General features: G+C 45.1%; 1 long non-coding RNA gene across 1 annotated transcript; it reads right to left on the bottom strand.

Moving 5' to 3' along the window:
* Positions 1-224: 224 nt before the first annotated feature.
* LOC134935178 (uncharacterized) lies at positions 225-21,499 on the bottom strand. Its single transcript, XR_010179965.1, has 4 exons — positions 21,347-21,499; positions 3,411-3,791; positions 679-787; positions 225-590 (listed from the first exon to the last, which is right to left on the bottom strand). It is a non-coding gene; the product is annotated as an uncharacterized LOC134935178 (long non-coding RNA).
* Positions 21,500-21,631: the final 132 nt, after the last annotated feature.

Consider the following 21,631-nt stretch of genomic DNA (forward strand, 5'->3'; position numbering starts at 1 on the left):
CTTGTGGCCTATGTCAGTGTTCTGTACGTGTTTTCCTGTGTTGATGTTGCCATAGTGCATATGTATTTTGGTCATTGTTTTTTTTTTATATTTTTTCTGGTCCTTATGTTTTTTTTAATTACAAACCAAGCATTTCTAAAAGAATAAATGTTTATAAGCATAATGGGTGGATGTATACACAATAGCATGATTTTTTATTATAATTCATTTTATACAGTGTCTGAAAAAAGCAGCACTCCTCGTCGGCCAGTAACTCCTATCACATCTGATGATGATGACGCTGCGGAAGCAGGTAAAGTGTCCATTGTAGTATAGGGTATGCTTGTAAAGGAATGGCCATAACCAAATTGCACTTTCATTAAAAGGTCCATCAAAAGAAGTATGGAGCAGCAGAAGTGGCACTTCTGAAAGACATCACCACAAAAAACCTGTGGCCGAAAAGAAAGCAAGGTCGTATGTCCTGGCCAAAACACAGCGGGCTACCCCGCAATGAATATTATCGTCCGTATGTTCTGTCCCCCCACTCCAAATTTTGGACACACCTCCAAGGCGTCATCCACACTCCCCTCATCTTGATTGTGAGTATCAAACTGAAAAAAATGTGTAAAAATTCAGTACGTAATCAAAATATTTCATAACCGCATTAAGTCAAAACACATCAAAAAAGTAAATACTTACCGCAGTAAGTAAAAGCTGAATTGTAATCCAAGCTAAATGTCCTGGTCCACATCCAGTAAAGATATGTATGTCCACTTGAGCCATACAGTATGACATTGTGTGTAAGATGCTGCAACAAAAAAGCATGTTTGTTTTTTTGAAAAAAGTAAGGTTTTTTTCAACATTTCAAATGTGTGTTTGAGGTAACATTGCAAAATACATATAAAAACATTACTATGTTTGTTTGAACAAAGCTATAAGGTAAGACATTATGTATTTCAATGTGTTTTTATGGTGGAGTATGTGTGAGCTACAAAAAAACTAAAGTGTTTGCTTTCACAATTAAGTAACCAGACACATTTGCCACAAACAGGCATATGTATGTATTTAAGCTATGAGTGATGATGTTGCTAGCCAGAATAGTTGAAAGCAACAGTGAATCACATGTGTTCCATGGGGTAAATTTACTAAGATGAGTATTCTATTGAAGATGTGATGTTGCCCATAGCAACCAATCAGATTCCAGGTATTATCTTCTAGAAGGTGCTAGATAAATGAGAAGTAAAAGCTGATTGGTTGCTATGGGCAACATCCCATCTTAAATAGAACTCCCATCTTAGTAAATTGCCCCCCATGTGTAGTGATTTGTTTACATTTCTCAAACATATAGATAGCTAACGGAGATTAGTTTAACATTTCAGCTTCTAGTCCTGGGAACAGCATGCCTCCGCAACAACAGCAACACAGTGACATGGAGGAGACAAACATCTTAGAAATGCAGCCATTAATGCAAGGAATGAGCCCCCCAGCACCTGTAAGTACACCACCACAGCAAAGCACACCACCACCACAACACAGCCCAACAACACCAGGAACACAAGGCCCTGATCAGGTGTTTTGGACCATTTGGGCTAGACAGCAGGCCACTAATGAAGATTGCCTACGTAAGCAGACACAAATGTTTGCAAGCCTACCATCTCACCTCAGAAGAATATCAAGAAATCTGAGTAGACAAAATGAGCAAACAACCAGAATAGGCAATACCATGGAACTCATGCGTACAGACATTACACAGGTCATGGGCAATTTACAGCGCATAATGGAAGAACAGCACAGACAACAGCAAAGTTATATGAGCATTTTTCAAAACAATCAAAAGATTAATGAAAGTTTATTCCGAATAGTAGACAATCAAAATGCTGCTACATGTGAACTCAATGCCACCCTCACTAACCTGAATGAAACACTCAGATGCATGCACCAACCGCAAACAAGCAGCAGTTCTGGTACGACTACTCCAAATGTCACGCTAGTCTCATCACCACCAAGACGCTCCACCAGAGCATGACAACATGACAGTGCTAAAGGCAAAGGGCAGGACAAGCAGCCAAAATGTGGAAAAAAAACAAGTTAGACATTTGTGTTAAGTAACTCAAAAAAGTTAGCAAGTGTTTTTGTTGCTAAAATAATATAACACTTAGGTCCTTGACCCTTTTTTCAACATCATTAATTATAAGTGGCCCAAAAATTATGAAAAATGTAGGACGCACATTTATTCATTACCATTTTTATTTGGTATTGGAGGCGGGAAATGTTGATGGAGCCACACATACATGTTAGCAGGAAGTAAACTGACCCCTTGATTTTTTTTCTAATCATTACTCTTTCTAGATTCCAATCATTCTCTTTGCCTGCAGATACAATAATTGCCAGCCAGGCAGAATGTCTTTAGCAGGAAGTAAACTGACCACTTGATTTTTTTCTAATCATTACTCTTTCTAGATTCCAATCATTCTCTTTGCCTGCAGACAATCCAAAATACAATGTTAGTAATACATATCTTAGCTATCTTATCTATACAACATTACAAGAAGAACACAATTGAGTTGCGTAAAAAGCTTGTAGTATGTTGCCTTTGTTTTGTTTGAAAAACATTGTCCAAATGAATGTCAGTATTGTTGGGACATGTTTGTGTGTGTTTTAAATTATTTAGAATGTTTTGACACGTGATGCAGAAACAAACAAATATGTAATTTTACAACAAAAAGCACAAACTGTGTATAATAATGTATATGTGTGGCAAACTGTGTATTTACTTACACATCATCAAGTTTACAGCATCAAACATTAGGAAATAAAATATTCCTGATTACAGTAAGTTTTTGAGTCTTAAATATGATGGTGCATTACACATAGGGACACATGTATTCCTCAAGGCTAACATATTATATGTTGAGGAGTGTTTTTTGGGAACACAGGTTCGCAAACTCGACCCCCAGGAACCCACACAGTGCATGTTTTGCAGGTCTCCTCACAGAATCACAAGTGACATAATTAGCTCCACCTGCGAACCTTTTAACATATGTCTGTGAGTAATTCATACACCTGTGCTTCTACTGGGTTTCGTGAAAAACATGCACTGTGTGTGGTCCTGAGGGCCGAGTTTGTGAATCTGTGCATTAGGACGTTACACACAATGATAAAGTGAAATACTAAATGGATGATGTGGGCTTGTAAGAAATTAGCACTGCAAGTTTACGATCACTTATCCAGACTTAATGCATGCCACTCATAATCTGTTGTTTTGAGATTTAAAATACACACAATGCACATGCGACATTTGTTTTTCATATAGCGAGGGTATGTTTGTTTGTGTCAAGGAGACAGACATATTCTGAGTAATGGTTTTGGAGAAAAAAACAAAACATCTATTTATGATTACACACAAAATGAAATAAGCAAACCAAGCTTACCTTAGAAATAGCGAATGATGATCTGTTGCATAACCTGCCTCCCTACATCAGTACTCCAAGTATCACCAGATGTCTCTAATTCCTCTGCTTGCTGGCTGCTTTCTTCCTCCTCCTCCTCCTCAACATGTGGTAGATGTTGTTGCAAACACATGTTATGAAGAAAGCAGCAGCAGAACACAATTTGAGTCACCTTGGAGGGACTATACAACAAAAGGCCACCAGACTTATCCAGACACCGAAACCTAGATTTCAGCACACCAAAACATCTTTCTATCACATTCCGCGTGGACTTATGTGCATGATTGTAATTGTGTTCAGCAGGGGTATCAGGTCGGGACAATGGAGTTAGAAGCCAAGAGAAACAGCCATATCCTCCATCACCTAAAAGACAGATATAGTAAGTTAGTAACGTGATTCATGTTAAGATACAGCAACACATAAGTAACACACTGTGGGGCAGATGTATTAACCTGAAGAAGGCATAAGGAAGTGAAAAACAAGTGATATGTGCAAGGTAATAAAGGCAGCAGACAATCTGTTCCTAAATGTTAATTTACATATTGGAGGTGATTGGCTGGTGCCTTTATCACCTTGCACAGATCACTAGTTTCACACTTCCTTATGCCTTCTACAGGTTAATACATCTGCACCTGTATTTGGACAAAGTATACGCAGGCCTACACATATCAAATTACATACCCAGCAGCCATCCATCTGGCATTTGTCCGTCCTCAAACTTGTCAAAGAGGGATGACTGACTGAGGATGAAGGAGTCATGGCAGCCCCCAGGGTAACCAGCAACAACACTCATTAGTCTGAGATTTGCATCACAAACCACCTGCACATTTGTGGAGTGTTCGAAATGGCGGTTTGTATATATGTGCTGCCTGCCCCTAAGTGGTCTCAGCTGAATGTGTGTGCAATCTATGGCTCCAAGCACATTGGGCATGCCAGCCAGCTCATAGAAATCTACCCTGACGGCATGCTACTGAGACTCCTGGGTAGGGAAGCAGATTGAGGCCTTGATGTGGGGCTGCAAAACAGCCAACAACTGAGTCTACATTTTAAAGAACAATAAACATGAGATTTTAGGACAGAACTGGCCACCGAGAAATTAAAACAAACACAAAACAGAAGAGGTCGTTAGGTATACATCACCTGGGTTAAGATTCTGGAAAATGAGGGCGGTGAGATTCCTATGACATCCCCAGACACAGCCTGAAAGCTGCCAGTAGCCAGAAAGTGCAACACAGCCAGGAGTTTGTGCAGGCCTGAGACAGGGCGAGAGCGTGCTGTCTCAGGGTCTAGGCCCAGTTTGACAAGGTCATACAGACGGAAAATGTTGTTATGATTTAGACGGAACATCTATATGACCTTATCATCGGACAATGCGTTCAAGTTTAAACGCCCCCTAAAAAAACGAGGCCTGCGCAGCCTCCGCGGAACCTGTACAACCTGCTGACCATGTTCAGTTTCTTGGCCCTGGTTACTTACAGGCTGATGTCTGAGTCTGAGGAATCCCACAGCACACAAAAGATCACTGGCCCACAGTCCTGCTGCGATTTCTGAGTGTAGGTGTATTGAAATGGGCCTAACATCCTTTTATAGGCATCCTAATTCAGGTGTGAGTGATTTTTTATTTGCAACACATGTAAACACGACTGAAAAAAGCAGGTCTATTTTTTTGCCGTTTTTTTTAACGAATCGCAAAAAAATACGACCGCATTGGAGCACTCAGAGACTAAAACCCAAATACGAATGAATAGTGAATTCCTGTATTCTATGAAATAACAGCCGCGTTTGACCGATGGTCTATTCATTCGTATTTCGGAACGTTGTCATTGAAACCATTACGAATAGACCAGACACTGCCAAGATTGGTGCTTAGTGAATTCCCGGATTGGGACTTAGAAAAAAAAACACAAATCGGCCAAACTCGGATTTTTAGTAAATACTGGCCACGGAGTGGCAAGGAATGGCTGAGGCCCTGGCCTATGTTCATGACTAGTGGTTCAGCTTCACATGATGATGGAAGCCCTCATAACTGAGGTCTTGACACTTATGTTGGTGTTAGACGTGCGTCCGGTATCCGCCATTAGTGCAGTGGGATTTAATCCCATCTAGATTCCACTTCACTAGGCAGGCGATACCGAGATTTTTCCATTTAATTCCAGTGATTTGGATGTATATTTATTAATTACAGTGATTTTGCCAATTAATTACAGTGATTTGGACGTATAATTACAGTGATTTTGCCAATTAATTCCAGTGATTTGGATGTATAATTATTAATTACAGTGATTTGGATGTATAATTACAGTGATTTTGCAGTATAATTCCAGTGATTTGGATGTATAATTACAGTGATTTGGATGTATAATTATTAATTACAGTGATTTTGCCAATTAATTCCAGTGATTTGGACGTATAATTACAGTGATTTTGCAGTATAATTGCAGTGATTTGGACGTATAATTATTCATTACAGTGATTTTGCCAATTAATTCCAGTGATTTGGACGTATAATTCCAGTGATTTGGACGTATAATAGTTAGAATTGTTTGTGTCGCTTGGCTTAGTCATACAGCTACCTCACTGCACCTCTTCGACATCTTTGCATGAGGTGCTGTTTGGGGCCTAGTTTTTGAAAAGTGCCATCCTGACACTGCCATATGAGTCCAGGGGTACTGTTGTATTATTCCTGGGGTACTGCCGTATAAGTCCACCAATTGCAGAATTTTAAAAAAATGACAGGGGCGTGCTGGAGATGCTGTCAGTGGACCGAACAATTGCGGCCCACTCTCGACATTCAGCCACTGCGTGACACTACTAGATGGGCCAGGTGGTTGTGTCGCTCAGCTTAGTCATACAGAAACCCGGGTGCACCTTTTTTTCTTCTTTGCCTCATGTGCTGTTTGGGGCCTTTTTTTTATATCTGCCCTCCTGTCTACCACTGCAGTGCCACTCCTAGATGGGCCAATTGTTTGTGTCGCTTGGCTTCGACATCTTTGCACGCGGTGCTATTTGGGGCCTAGTTTTTGCAAAGTGCCATCCTGTCTGACACTTCAGTGCCACTCCTAGATGGGCCAGGTGTTTGTGCCGCACACTTGTGTCGCTTGGCTTAGTCATACAGCAGCCTCGGTGCACCTCTTTTTCTTCTTTGCATCGTGTGCTGTTTGGGGACTAGTTTTTGAATAGTGCCATCTTGTCTGCAACTGCAGTGCCACTCCTAGATGGGCCAGGTGTTTGTGCCGCACACTTGTGTCGCTTAGCTTGGTCATACAGCCACCTTGGTGCAACTTTTAGGCCTAAAAACAATATTGTGAGGTGTTCAGAATAGACTGGAAATGAGTGGAAATGAATGTCCACACACACAGCAAACTTGGTAGAAGAAGCTGCTGCCACTCTATCCCTTAAACTGCATGATATGGCTGCAGCTCTAGTATTAGTATTATATACCATTGCTGTTGTTATCATCATTTGAGCCACTTGCCAAGAGGATTTTCTTATTCACTTCCCCCAGGTGAATAAGAAAATCCAGCTAATTAAAAATCCCCAACTCGCCGATTCCAGTCATTTTTGGGTTGGAACTGACAAATTAAGGATTTCCAACATATTGGATTTTGCTGATCCCCTGACCAAGACATTGGGAAAATAAGGGATTTCCCCAATACTTCCCTGATGTATGGGCCCCATTACTTAGTAGTGATGTGCACCGGACATTTTTCGGGTTTTGTGTTTTGGTTTTGGATTCGGTTCCGCGGCCGTGTTTTGGATTCGGACGCACTGTGGTCGCTGGATGGCTAAGCTAAGCGACACAAGTGGCCGACACAAACACCTGGCCCATCTAGGAGTGGCACTGCAGTGTCAGGCAGGATGGCACTTCAAAAAAATAGTCCCCAAACAGCACATGATGCAAAGAAAAATGAAAGAAAAAAGAGGTGCAAGATGGAATTGTCCTTGGGCCCTCCCACCCACCCTTATGTTGTATAAACAGGACATGCACACTTTAACAAACCCCTCATTTCAGTGACAGGGTCTGCCACACAACTGTGACTGAAATGACTGGTTGGTTTGGGCCCCCACCAAAAAAGAAGCAATCAATCTCTCCTTGCACAAACTGGCTCTACAGAGGCAAGATGTCCACCTCCTCCTCATCGTCCGATTCCTCTCCCCTTTCACTGTGTACATCCCCCTCCTCACAGATTATTAATTCGTCCCCACTGGAATCCACCATCTCAGGTCCCTGTGTACTTTCTGGAGGCAATTGCTGGTGAATGTCTCCACGGAGGAATTGATTATAATTCATTTTGATGAACATCATCTTCTCCACATTTTCTGGAAGTAACTTCGTACGCCGATTGCTGACAAGGTGAGCGGCTGCACTAAACACTCTTTCGGAGTACACACTGGAGGGGGGGCAACTTAGGTAAAATAAAGCCAGTTTCTGCAAGGGCCTCCAAATTGCCTCTTTTTCCTGCCAGTATACGTACGGACTGTCTGACGTGCCTACTTGGATGCGGTCACTCATATAATCCTCCACCATTCTTTCAATGGTGAGAGAATCATATGCAGTGACAGTAGACGACATGTCAGTAATCGTTGGCAGTTCCTTCAGTCCGGACCAGATGTCAGCATCAGCAGTCGCTCCAGACTGCCCTGAATCACCGCCAGCGGGTGGGCTCGGAATTCGTAGCCTTTTCCTCGCACCCCCAGTTGCGGGAGAATGTGAAGGAGGAGATGTTGACGGGTCGCGTTCCGCTTGACTTGACAATTTTCTCACCAGCAGTTCTTTGAACCTCTGCAGACTTGTGTCTGCCGGAAAGAGAGATACAACGTAGGTTTTAAATCTAGGATCGCACGGTGGCCAAAATGTAGTGCTCTGATTTCAACAGATTGACCACACGTGAATCCTGGTTAAGCGAATGAAGGGCTCCATCCACAAGTCCCACATGCCTAGCGGAATCGCTCTGTTTTAGCTCCTCCTTCAATGCCTCCAACTTCTTCTGCAAAAGCCTGATGAGGGGAATGACCTGACTCAGGCTGGCAGTGTCTGAACTGACTTCACGTGTGGCAAGTTCAAAAGGTTGCAGAACCTTGCACAACGTGGAAATCATTCTCCACTGCGCTTGAGACAGGTGCATTCCATCTCCTTTGCCTATATCGTGGCCAGATGTATAGGCTTGAATGGCCTTTTGCTGCTCCTCCATCCTCTGAAGCATATAGAGGGTTGAATTCCACCTCGTTACCACCTCTTGCTTCAGATGATGGCATGTCAGGTTCAGGTGTTTTTGGTGGTGCTCCAGTCTTCTGTACGCGGTGCCTGTACGCCGAAAGTGGCCCGCAATTCTTCTGGCCACCGACAGCATCTCTTGCACGCCCCTGTCGTTTTTTAAATAATTCTGCACCACCAAATTCAAGGTATGTGCAAAACATGGGACGTGCTGGAATTTGCCCAGATGTAATGCACGCACAATATTGCTGGCGTTGTCCGATGCCACAAATCCCCAGGAGAGTCCAATTGGGGTAAGCCATTCTGCGATGATCTTCCTCAGTTGCCGTAAGAGGTTTTCAGCTGTGTGCGTATTCTGGAAAGCGGTGATACAAAGCGTAGCCTGCCTAGGAACGAGTTGGCGTTTGCGAGATGCTGCTACTGGTGCCGCCGCTGCTGTTCTTGCAGCGGGAGGCAATACATCTACCCAGTGGGCTGTCACAGTCATGTAGTCCTGAGTCTGCCCTGCTCCACTTGTCCACATGTTCATGGTTAAGTGGACATTGGGTACAACTGCATTTTTTAGGACACTGGTGAGTCTTTTTCTGACGTCCGTGTACATTCTCGGTATCGCCTGCCTAGAGAAGTGGAACCTAGATGGTATTTGGTAACGGGGGCACACTACCTCAAGCAATTGTCTAGTTCCCTGTGAACTAACGGCGGATACTGGACGCACGTCTAATACCAACATAGTTGTCAAGGCCTCAGTTATCCGCTTTGCAACAGGATGACTGCTGTGATATTTCATCTTCCTCGCAAAGGACTGTTGGACAGTCAATTGCTTACTGGAAGTAGTACAAGTGGTCTTCCGACTTCCCCTCTGGGATGCCGATCGACTCCCAGCAGCAACAACAGCAGCGCCAGCAGCAGTAGGCGTTACACTCAAGGATGCATCGGAGGAATCCCAGGCAGGAGAGGACTCGTCAGACTTGCCAGTGACATGGCCTGCAGGACTATTGGCTTTCCTGGGTAAGGAGGAAATTGACACTGAGGGAGTTGGTGGTGTGGTTTGCGCGAGCTTGGTTACAAGAGGAAGGGATTTACTGGTCAGTGGACTGCTTCCGCTGTCGCCCAAAGTTTTTGAACTTGTCACTGACTTATTATGAATGCGCTGCAGGTGACGTATAAGGGAGGATGTTCCGAGGTGGTTAACGTCCTTACCCCTACTTATTACAGCTTGACAAAGGCAACACACGGCTTGACACCAGTTGTCCGCATTTCTGTTGAAATAATTCCACACTGAAGAGCTGATTTTTTTTGTATTTTGACCAGGCATGTCAATGGCCATATTCCTCCCACGGACAACAGGTGTCTCCTCGGGTGCCTGACTTAAACAAACCACCTCACCATCAGAATCCTCCTTGTCAATTTCCTCCCCAGCGCCAGCAACACCCATATCCTCATCCTGGTGTACTTCAACACTGACATCTTCAATTTCACTATCAGGAACTGAACTGCGGGTGCTCCTTCCAGCACTTGCAGGGGGCGTGAAAATGGTGGAAGGCGCAAGCTCTTCCCGTCCAGTGTTGGGAAGGTCAGGCATCGCAACCAACACAATTGGACTCTCATTTGGGATTTGGGATTTCGAAGAACGCACAGTTCTTTGCTGTGCTTTTGCCGCAAGTCTTTTCTTTTTTCTAGCGAGAGGATGAGTGCTTCCATCCTCATGTGAAGCTGAACCACTAGCCATGAACATAGGCCAGGGCCTCAGCCGTTCCTTGCCGCTCCGTGTCGTAAATGGCATATTGGCAAGTTTACGCTTCTCCTCAGACGCTTTTAATTTTGATTTTTGGGTCATTTTTTTACTGATCTTTTGTGTTTTGGATTTTACATGCTCTGTACTATGACATTGGGCATCGGCCTTGGCAGACGACGTTGATGGCATTTCATCGTCTCGGCCATGACTAGTGGCAGCAGCTTCAGCACGAGGTGGAAGTGGATCTTGATCTTTCCCTATTTTTTTAACCTCCACATTTTTGTTCTCCATATTTTGCGCACAACTAAAAGCCACCACAGGTATACAATGTAGATGGATGGATAGTATAGTATTATATTACTTATGGACGAAGAGTGCACTGACGACACAGAGGTAAATACAGCCGTGGCCTACCGTACTGCTTATATATATAATATACTGTATATAACGGACCTGGTGGACACTGTCAGCAGACTGCTAAACTGGTATGAAGAAAAAAAAACCCACCACAGGTATACAATGTAGATGGATGGATAGTATAGTATTATATTACTTATGGACGACGAGTGCACTGACGACACAGAGGTAGGTACAGTCGTGGCCTACCGTACTGCTTATATATATAATATACTGTATATAACGGACCTGGTGGACACTGTCAGCAGACTGCTAAACTAGTATGAAGGAAAAAAAAACCACCACAGGTATACAATGTAGATGGATGGATAGTATAGTATTATATTACTTATGGACGACGAGTGCACTGACGACACAGAGGTAGGTACAGCCGTGGCCTACCGTACTGCTTATATATATAATATACTGTATATAACGGACCTGGTGGACACTGTCAGCAGACTGCTAAACTAGTATGAAGAAAAAAAAAACCACCACAGTTATACAATGTAGATGGATGGATAGTATAGTATTATATTACTTATGGACGACGAGTGCACTGACGACACAGAGGTAGGTACAGCCGTGGCCTACCGTACTGCTTATATATATAATATACTGTATATAACGGACCTGGTGGACACTGTCAACAGACTGCTAAACTAGTATGAAGAAAAAAAAAACCACCACAGGTATACAATGTAGATGGATGGATAGTATAGTATTATATTACTTATGGACGACGAGTGCACTGACGACACAGAGGTAGGTACAGCCGTGGCCTACCGTACTGCTTATATATATAATAATATACTGTATATAACGGACCTGGTGGACACTGTCAGCAGACTGCTAAACTAGTATGAAGGGAAAAAAAACCACCACAGGAGTGTTTTTCAGGCAGACAAACGTATACTGGACTGGTGGTCACTGTCAGCAAAACTGTGCACTGTACTCCTGCTATAACTGCTCCCCAGTCCCCACAATTAGGCAGATTGAGCAGTGCACTCAGCACAGATATATCATGCAGCAGTGCAGCACACTGAGCACAGATATGGTCGAGCGTTTTTTTCATGTAGAGAAACAAAGGATTAAACTCACTGGTGGTAAACCCTGCACTGTACTCCCTAACAGCTGCTCCCCGTCCCCAATCCTCACCACAATTATAACTAAGTCACTCAGTTTACTCTTTTCTTTTCTAATATAACGGAGAGGACGTCAGCCACGTCCTCTCCCTATCAATCTCAATGCACGTGTGAAAATGGCGGCGACGCGCGGCTCCTTATATAGAATCCGAATCTCGCGAGAATCCGACAGCGGGATGATGACGTTCGGGCGCGCTCGGGTTAACCGAGCAAGGCGGGAGGATCCGAGTCGCTCGGACCCGTGTAAAAAAAGGTGAAGTTCGGGCGGGTTCGGATCCCGAGGATCCGAACCCGCTCATCACTACTATATACTACAATGCAGCACAGAAATGGAGCGTTTTTCAGGCAGAGAACGTATAATACTGGTGGTCACTGGTCAGCAAAACTCTGCACTGTACTCCTCCTATATAATACTGCTGGTCCCCAGTCCCCACAATAAAGCAGTGTGAGCACAGATATATGCAGCACACTGAGCACAGATATGGAGCGTTTTTCAGGCAGAGAACGTATAATACTGGTGGTCACTGGTCAACAAAACTCTGCACTGTACTCCTCCTATATAATACTGCTGGTCCCCAGTATCCACAATAAAGCAGTGTGAGCACAGATATATGCAGTACACTGAGCACAGATATGGAGCGCTTTTCAGGCAGAGAACGTATAATACTAGTGGTCACTGGTCAGCAAAACTCTGCACTGTACTCCTCCTATATAATACTGCTGGTCCCCAGTCCCCACAATACAGCAGTGAGCGCACAGATATATGCAGCACACTGAGCACAGATATGGAGCGTTTTTCAGGCAGACAACGTATAATACTGGTGGTCACTGGTCAGCAAAACTCTGCACTGTACTCCTCCTATAATACTGCTGGTCCCCAGAATAAAGATATTTGCAGCCCCCTGAAACAAAGTGAGAGGACGCCAGCCACATCCTCTCACTATCATTTCCAATGCACGAGTGAAAAATGGCGGCGACGCGCGGCTCCTTATATAGAATCCGAATCTCGCGAGAATCCGACAGCGGGATGATGACGTTCGGGCGTGCTCGGGTTAACCGAGCCATACAGGAGAATCCGAGTCTGCCTCGGACTCGTGTAAAATGGGTGAAGTTCGGGGGGGGGTTCGGATTCCGAGGAACCGAACCCACTCATCACTATTACTTAGCACAGAAATGTATAGACACATTATGAAATAATGTACAACATAACTAGAATTTAAGGGTAAATTCACTTTTTTCATAAAATGTGCATTGTAGACCAAAAGATCCAAATGTATTGGCCAGGGCTAGATTAAGGTCCACCCGGGCCTGGGGCTGAATATGATGAAGGGACTATTGTGAAAACTTGAGGAGGTGTGGCCAATGTTGTGTATGTGTGGTCAGTGACATATGGGCGTGTACACTCCCTACACTATAAGCCCCAATATCTCCCAAAATACATAAAAGTAAAAAACAGTATCACTTTGTGAGAAAATTAAAAATATCATTTTAATTCTTATAATTTATGGCAATCATGTGACCAGCTGGGCAGTTAATCATCATCATGCTGACTATTTTATCTGGGGCCTGGAGCTGTAGATCCATCCGCCCCATTGCTAATCTGGCCCTGGTAATAGCCTGGGAGTTGTAGACAGTGGGAAGATTTCGCCAATTTAGCTGCTAGATTCAAAGCAGCAATTTTTATAGCCAAACCTTTGTTGTCGCTTTGAATTGCTGACATTTTGCAGCTGCCTGCAACTCATAGGCTATTACATTTGGGGCAAATAGTTAATTTTTTAAAGCTACTCTCTGACCTATTTTTAATTGTTGACTAGGTACACCCCTAGAAAAGTGACAGTAAACCAGACACACGTCACTGGCCACATGCTCGCAGTCACTGTGACATACCTATAATGGTTGCAGGGTGCTGGGCCCACAACACACACCCTGCACCCATTTTTTCAAAACTTACCTCTCCCGAGTCTCAGTTCGGCGGCAGTAGCGCCGTATGAATCACCGCGAAAATGGTGCGGTGGCCATTTTCCTGGTGTTTCACGTATGCACTATAGGAAAATCACCAGGAAAATGGCACGTGTGGCCCCCTAACCTTCATAATCTACACATATAACCCTTGATCTCTGTAATAAGTTGAAACAGTGCATTTCATCAGAGAGGATTTTTATGACATGTCATGGTTTTGCATGATTGTTTTTGTAATGTCTAAGGACCCAATTCAGACCTGATCACAGCAGCAAATTTGATAGCTAACGGGCAAAACCAAGAGCCTACTAATTCAGGCCTGATCGCCCAGCGCAGGGCTAGTCCGCCCCGCATGTCAGGCCTCCCCCTGCACAAGTACAAAAGCTTTATACTTTATGAGTAGCTCCCTACTTGCGCAGCCGCCGCAGCCCGTCCCCCTCATGGTCCAGGCATGCCTGTGTTGCCCGGACCGCACCCCTAAAATGGCGGCTGAACGCCGCCGAACCGCCCCCACCCGCCCAGCGAACACATTTGCCTGTCAATCAGGCAGAGACGATCGCAGGGCTGCGATGGCCATCGGCTGTCTGGCATGCGCAGTTCAGACCTGATTGGCTGATGTGCGAAAACGGATGTTTAGGGGTCTGCAGTGTTTGGGGGGGGGGGGGGCAAAGTGGGGGCTGCAACCGACACCGTTTTCTGGTCCCATGTCTGCTTCGTCTGATGCAGACTTACTGGACCTGGCTGTCCGGATCCTACTGCCAGCCTATGTAAGCTTCAGTTTGCGCAGACTGGCCGCTGCCTGAAAACATTGCAAATGATGGCCGATGGTCACGATGGCACTCAGATATCACAAATACTAACAGAAGGTGTCTCTCTTACAGATGCCTCCTTCTACATTTGACTGCTATTTGCACAGAATTGAGCAGCCGCAGTGCAGATCCTAACGTATCTGAATTAGTCCCTTTAGGTCCTATTTCTGTATAATTTCAGTATATAAATCAGAATTTACAGAAATGCCACTGACAGACTGACAGAGCAGACATTATTGAGAGACAGACACATCGATCGTGCTCACAGTGCTTCCGGAAGGAAGGTAGGGTAGAATTTCCCCTAGGCCACTGGCTATACTGCTAAGCCTCACCCGCTGCCCTGATTGGCCCGTCACTTACTACTGCATAGATGTCCACCAATGGGTGCAAACCATCAATGGTTCCAAGACAATGGTTCCATGCCATCAATGATAACCACCAATGGCACCATCAATGACTAACCCACCAAAGACCATCCCTAGTTTCCCCTCCTCCCTGAGCTGTGTGCTGTGCACCCATTGATGAGATAAGGTAGATACTCAGTAAACGATTGGTCTAGTCTGTTCTGACCATGAACCTCCCTCCCATCTCCTTTTATGCACAATAAAGTGCAAAGCCCATAGTGGAGGTGACTCAACTTCAAAGTTGTGAATTATATGGCAGAGATTATTTTGTTACAGAAAAATTTTAATTCAAAATGTAATAAAAAGTATAAGGTCATATTTGAACTTTTATTGGTCATATGTCAGCCCTGTTAATGTCTTAATGCATGCATACAGTATATCTCACATTTTACATAATAGAAATCCTTGCCCTAGCAGTGACATATCAGAAGGCATGTTGATGTAAGATTGACAAATATTACAAGCTACAATAAACAAACCTGACCATATAACAGGCAGGTGCTGAGGTCGCAGGTTAAGGCACAGAGTCAGATGGCCTCATGAAGCCCAAGGACCGATTGCTCACCATCACTGCTCCAGAAGGTATAGAATGGGTCATTATTATTCTAGTCTCTAATAATTTGGGCCAAACAGGTGTGCACTGTGTGTGTGTGTGTGTGTGTGGGGGGGGGGGGGGGGGGGGCAGGCACTGTGGGGTTATATCTGGCACTGGGGGGCATATACCTGGCACTGTGGGGGAATATCTGGCACTGGGGGCATATACCTGGCACTGTGGGAGAATATCTGGCACTGGGGGAAGCAGGCACTGTGGGGGAATATCTGGCACTGGGGGCATATACCTGGCACTGTGGGGGAATATCTGGCACTGGGGGGAGCAGGCACTGAGGGGGCATATGTGGCACTGTAGGGGAATATCTGGCACTGTGGGGGAATATCTGGCACTGGGGGCATATGTGGCACTGGGGGGGGTATATGTGGCACTGGGGGCATGTACCTGGCACTGTGGGGAAATATCTGGCACTGGGGGCATATGTGGCACTGGGGGGTATATTTGGCACTGGGGGCATGTACCTGGCACTGTGGGGGAATATCTGGCACTGGGGGCATATACCTGGCACTGTGGGGGAATATCTGGCACTGGGGGCATATGTGGCACTGGGTGGGGGGTATATTTGGCACTGGGGGCATATACCTGGCACTGTGGGGGAATATCTGGCACTGGGGGCATATACCTGGCACTGTGGGGGAATATCTGGCACTGGGGGCATATGTGGCACTGGGAGCACGGCCCTAGCAACAAGCACTACCCCCTAGCAACGAGCATGACACCCAGTGCATAAAACCCCTGGCAACGAGCATGACACCCTGAGCATGAAAATCCCTGGCACCGTGCATGGAACCAAGAGCATGAAACCCCTGGCAACGAGCAGGTAATTTAAAAGTAATTAGAAGCCTTACTGTAGAACTTAATGTGTAATGGGCATTACGGTGTGTGGCATAATGTATCACGGACAGTGCGGTGTGTGTCATAATGTGTCAGGCATTACGGTGTGTTGTATACTATATCACGGGCATTGTGGTATGTGGTATAATGTCTCAGGATCATTGCGGTGTGTGTCATACTGTGTCACAGACATTGTATGAGCTATAATGTATCAGGGGCATTGCAGTGTGTAGCATAATGTATAACGGGCATTGCGATTCCTGTCATAATGTGTCACAGGCATTACGGTGTGTGGTATAATGTGTCGGGGGCATTACAGTGTGTGCATATTGTGTCATGTGCATTATTGTGTGTGGAATAATGTCTAAGGGCCATTGCAGTATGTGGCATAATGTATACTGGGCATTACTATAAGGAGGAAAAATGGCAAATAATGTAAGGGGCATGAATCAGGATTATTTTTCTTTCCTGTGGTGGCTAACGTCTGGGCATGCAGGTTGCAAAACTGGGGTATAAGGTAGTCTTTTCCTGCAATGCCACGCCCCTTTATGCGAAGCCACACCCATTTCAATGAAGCCATGCCCCTTTTGGCGGTGCGCACATATTTGTCCCTTTACTAGTGCCAATTATGGGGGGGGGGGAAGGGAGGTTCAGGGTAGTGGCTGCAGTGTAGTGTGCGTGGAGGGGGTGCAGGGGTAGTACATACCTGTCCTGTGCCTGGCAGGTCCCTGGAAGATCGCTTTGTGAGAAGAAGAGGAGATCTGCAGGAGAGGCAGTGCTGCGGAAGGTGAGTAATTAAAGACTAATTAAGGTAATTGGAAAATTCCAATTTCTTAATTAGTCATTGGGGGCGTTGCCACAGCAGTTAAGCATCCCATGTCCTCGCCCTCCCTGTAACCCTCCCTCAGCACCCCTGCCCTCGCCCTCCCTGTAACTCTCCCTCAGCACCCCTGCCCTCGCCCTCCCTGAAGCTCTTCCTCAGCACCCTTGCCCTCGCCCTCCCTGTAACTCTCCCTCAGCACCCCTGCCCTCGCCCTCCCTGTAACTCTCCCTCAGCACCCCTGCCCTCGCCCTCCCTGTAACTCTCCCTCAGCACCCCTGCCCTCGCCCTCCCTGTAACTCTCCCTCAGCACCCCTGCCCTCGCCCTCCCTGTAACTCTCCCTCAGCACCCCTGCCCTCGCCCTCCCTGTAACTCTCCCTCAGCACCCCTGCCCTCGCCCTCCCTGTAACTCTCCCTCAGCACCCCTGCCCTCGCCCTCCCTGTAACTCTCCCTCAGCACCCCTGCCCTCGCCCTCCCTGTAACTCTCCCTCAGCACCCCTGCCCTCGCCCTCCCTGTAACTCTCCCTCAGCACCCCTGCCCTCACCCTCCCTGTAACTCTCCCTCAGCACCCCTGCCCTCGCCCTCCCTGTAACTCTCCCTCAGCACCCCTGCCCTCGCCCTCCCTGTAACTCTCCCTCAGCACCCCTGCCCTCACCCTCCCTGTAACTCTCCCTCAGCACCCCTGCCCTCACCCTCCCTGTAACTCTCCCTCAGCATCCCTGCCCTCGCCCCCCCTGTAACTCTCCCTCAGCACCCCTGCCCTCGCCCTCCCTGTAACTCTCCCTCAGCACCCCTGCCCTCGCCCTCCCTGTAACTCTCCCTCAGCACCCCTGCCCTCACCCTCCCTGTAACTCTCCCTCAGCACCCCTGCCCTCACCCTCCCTGTAACTCCCACGGCCACTACTATCAGTCACCTCGGCGCCAGCACTGCACTGGTCACTGCTAGTGCTTGATATACTCTCCCTGCTACATTGGGCACGTGGTAGAAAACTAGAGTGACATGGGAGAGCTGAAGTGACATCATACAATCAGACATTCTGGTCACTAATTACGGTTATAGCCATACTCATCGTTGCCGCGATGCATATGCATGGATATACGCATCGCCGCAAGCTGCAGTATACGCCACGCTGCAACTAGTCGCAGCCGGCGATTGCACCATTGAAGCCTATGGAGTGCACGCCATAGATGCGGGCACACTAGGCACGCCATCCATGTCGTGATGATGAGTGTGGCTACATCTGTACATGAGGAAGCCAAAACAATAGTATGCTTTTCTGGTTATGGGAATTTTGTGTTGATCTGGCCTTTAGCGATTCAGTAATTTAGGGGCGCCAAATTGAGATTATATCTTGTCCCCCCAACCTAAAAACGTTCTGATGCCCCTGTACGAGACCATAGTGTATCTATGCAATTATTAAAATTAGGATAATAATTATATCAACAAAACAGACATTGCATATATTGGCTGCTTATTAAATGATTTGTACTGTAATTAATAAAAATAAAATGTAACCATTCACACTTACTGTAAAACTAAAATAACAAAACATAATTAAGCCTTCGAATGTCACTCCTGCCTCATAGGTAACCTGTCAAGGAGATGTTTCTAGGAAGCCAATAGTTAATTGAGGTAACAGATGAGAGTGAGTTTCACTCCCTCTTTACAATGCAGGGGATAGAGGGCCTGTGACAGCAGGAGCTGCAGGCAAGTTCCCAGTCTGATCCCCAGCTCAGCTGTCACATTATATACTGGGAGACAAGGAACCTCTGCTAGCTGAACAGCTGTCTTCTTTAATGGATTGCCCAGTTCATTGCTTCCAGACACCATAATTTTATTCAGTATTATTTTTTTCAGACCTCCAATCCACTTTGCACACTTCAGTGTGGGTTCTAATTCAAGTCTGCCTAGAAGAAACCGGCCAAGTTAAATACCTCATTCCGCATAAAATGGGCACAAAAGTGGCATTGTCCCAGCCATGCTCTTTTTACACAATCGAATAATCCAGGGAGATCTAAATAACAGATTGCAGTCCAGTCGCTAGATGGGTGAGATTCAGAAGAAATGCATCACAGGGTTTATCAGCAGCAGCTCCCAATTGTTCGAAAAGGAATACACCTCGATCCATCCACAAATGCCTACTACAACACCACAGCAAAAACGAGGATATTAACAAATGCAAGAGAATAAACTATGGACGAGTGGCTAAAATGTGTATGTAAGTAACTCATCTACATATGAGAGAGCGTCTTATCTCCACAGCCTCCCAGCAGCGATGGGAGTTGGGGGAGCAGAGCCAAGGTTAGCATTCTGTTTGCAGAACAATAGGAGCATGTGATGCCTTTCATGGGATTAACGCCAGTATCTTGCTGCAGGTGCACTTGTTGTGTGACCACAGGAGGGAAGCAATAAGCAGCATCCTTTCCTATTCAAGTTACAGTCAAAGGAGTGCTTGTAATTTAGTAGTTAGACTGCGAAGCCCAGCCCGTATGGTAGCTGTATAGAACAGAAAATAATACTATACAGTAGGGAAACCAGCAGGGGCTCCGACTATTCATTAATAACACCTAACTGATGTATTTTCTGTCCTTTAATCTGTTTCTATTTTATGCGAACAATAAAGAATGTCACTCAGAGGACACCCGTTTCGTTTAATTGCTAGACAACAATTGCAGCATGCTTTTCAGATATCTTCTCGTGTGCAGTCTGTGACCATTTATGTGGGGTATCTGCCATTCTGGAGAACATGTAGTTACCCATACACCTATTTACTGTCCTGCTGTATCTATAAGCAGGAACAATAGAGGTACTTCTCTACTGGGCACACAATATATCCATGCATAAACTCAGAAGCTTTATTAATTAAGACTCACCAAAACATTACATACATATATAGGGGATACATGGACTCCTGAATGTCAGTGTAATGATATGTATTTAAAAAAAACTACTGTATCTTTACCCATTGTATATTTTCCAGTATAACAAATCAATTCTAACACAGCAAACAGTGAATTGCTTTAGTGAAATAAAATACAGTGTATTTGCAGATTAGTTATAAGATGCACATATGTACTCAGGCTTTGAGAGGAATTCAATCAGCAGCGGTAATTTACAGCGGGCTAATTGGCTCTCCGGGGCTAGACAATTAGCCCCAAAGGCAATCTACAGGCTGCAGTCAACTGGGATTTTTTTTTTATTTTTTTTTTGGGGGGGGGGGTCTGAATAGAGCTGAAAAGAAATCCTCCACATAAATTGCCTGTTTTCGGGTGCCGTTAACCCATTAACACATAGAATCTGGGATAAGTTCCTGGACCTATGTGTTAATGCCCAAAAACAGTTAATTTACCGGGAAAGTAAAAGGGGCTTTAAGTGAAAAGTCTCGTGTGTTAAAGCCCGAGGCTACCAGCCTTTTTCATGCCCATTAAATGAATGGGTCTGATTGAATCCCCCCTCTTTGTCTGCTTTGCATGACATCACTCCTATAAACTCATGCCACACGAATGGGTGGGGCCTGTGTATTGGGTACATAAAGCCAAGATGACTGAGTGATTACAATATAGTAGGTAAATCGTCTTTTGGGAAATACATATAAATGTGTGTGTAAAGTATACTGTGGAAACTGAAGGTTTAATAGTGACTGTAACTGTATAATGGCAAACCCTGACCCTGTGCCCATAAGACCCAGCTTCCCTGTTGAATATTTTTGGGTAAAGCATGAACACTTTTATTGTTTACATTACAAATTTTAACAAAGCTTTGTCCCCAAAGCAATTGCATCGGTTTTATTATCACCAGCTATTTGAAAATGAATGTGTCTGAACCACTAAAAGCATTATCATCAAAACCAGAAGCAATAAAGTCAAGATTTTTTTTAAATAAATGTCATTCCATTTTGTAGAACTACAGCACCCGTGAGTTATTAGACACAAGGCATGGCTGGGTTAACATATGGCAATAGAAAGCAAAGAAAAAAGATTAACTTACAGATAAATCCTGTGTCCTTGCACTTTCACAAGCCACCACTTTTGTAAAAGCCTGCAAATCCATCCAGTACAGTATATGGACACTAAGCTGTATAGCAGGGATAGCAACGCTGTGCTTGGAACACGACGTGCACATAATAACACTCAGCCACCAAATACAGGAGGACAGTGAGGATGAGTCACCTAGATGCAAAACAGAACAACAACAAAATACATAGTCTTCAGTAATTTATGGAATATTTCACATCTGCTTACTGGGAAAATATACAAGGTTGCTGAAACTTTA

The sequence above is a fragment of the Pseudophryne corroboree genome, chromosome 6 (assembly GCF_028390025.1).
Source record: "Pseudophryne corroboree isolate aPseCor3 chromosome 6, aPseCor3.hap2, whole genome shotgun sequence".
Taxonomy (NCBI): Eukaryota; Metazoa; Chordata; class Amphibia; order Anura; family Myobatrachidae; genus Pseudophryne; species Pseudophryne corroboree.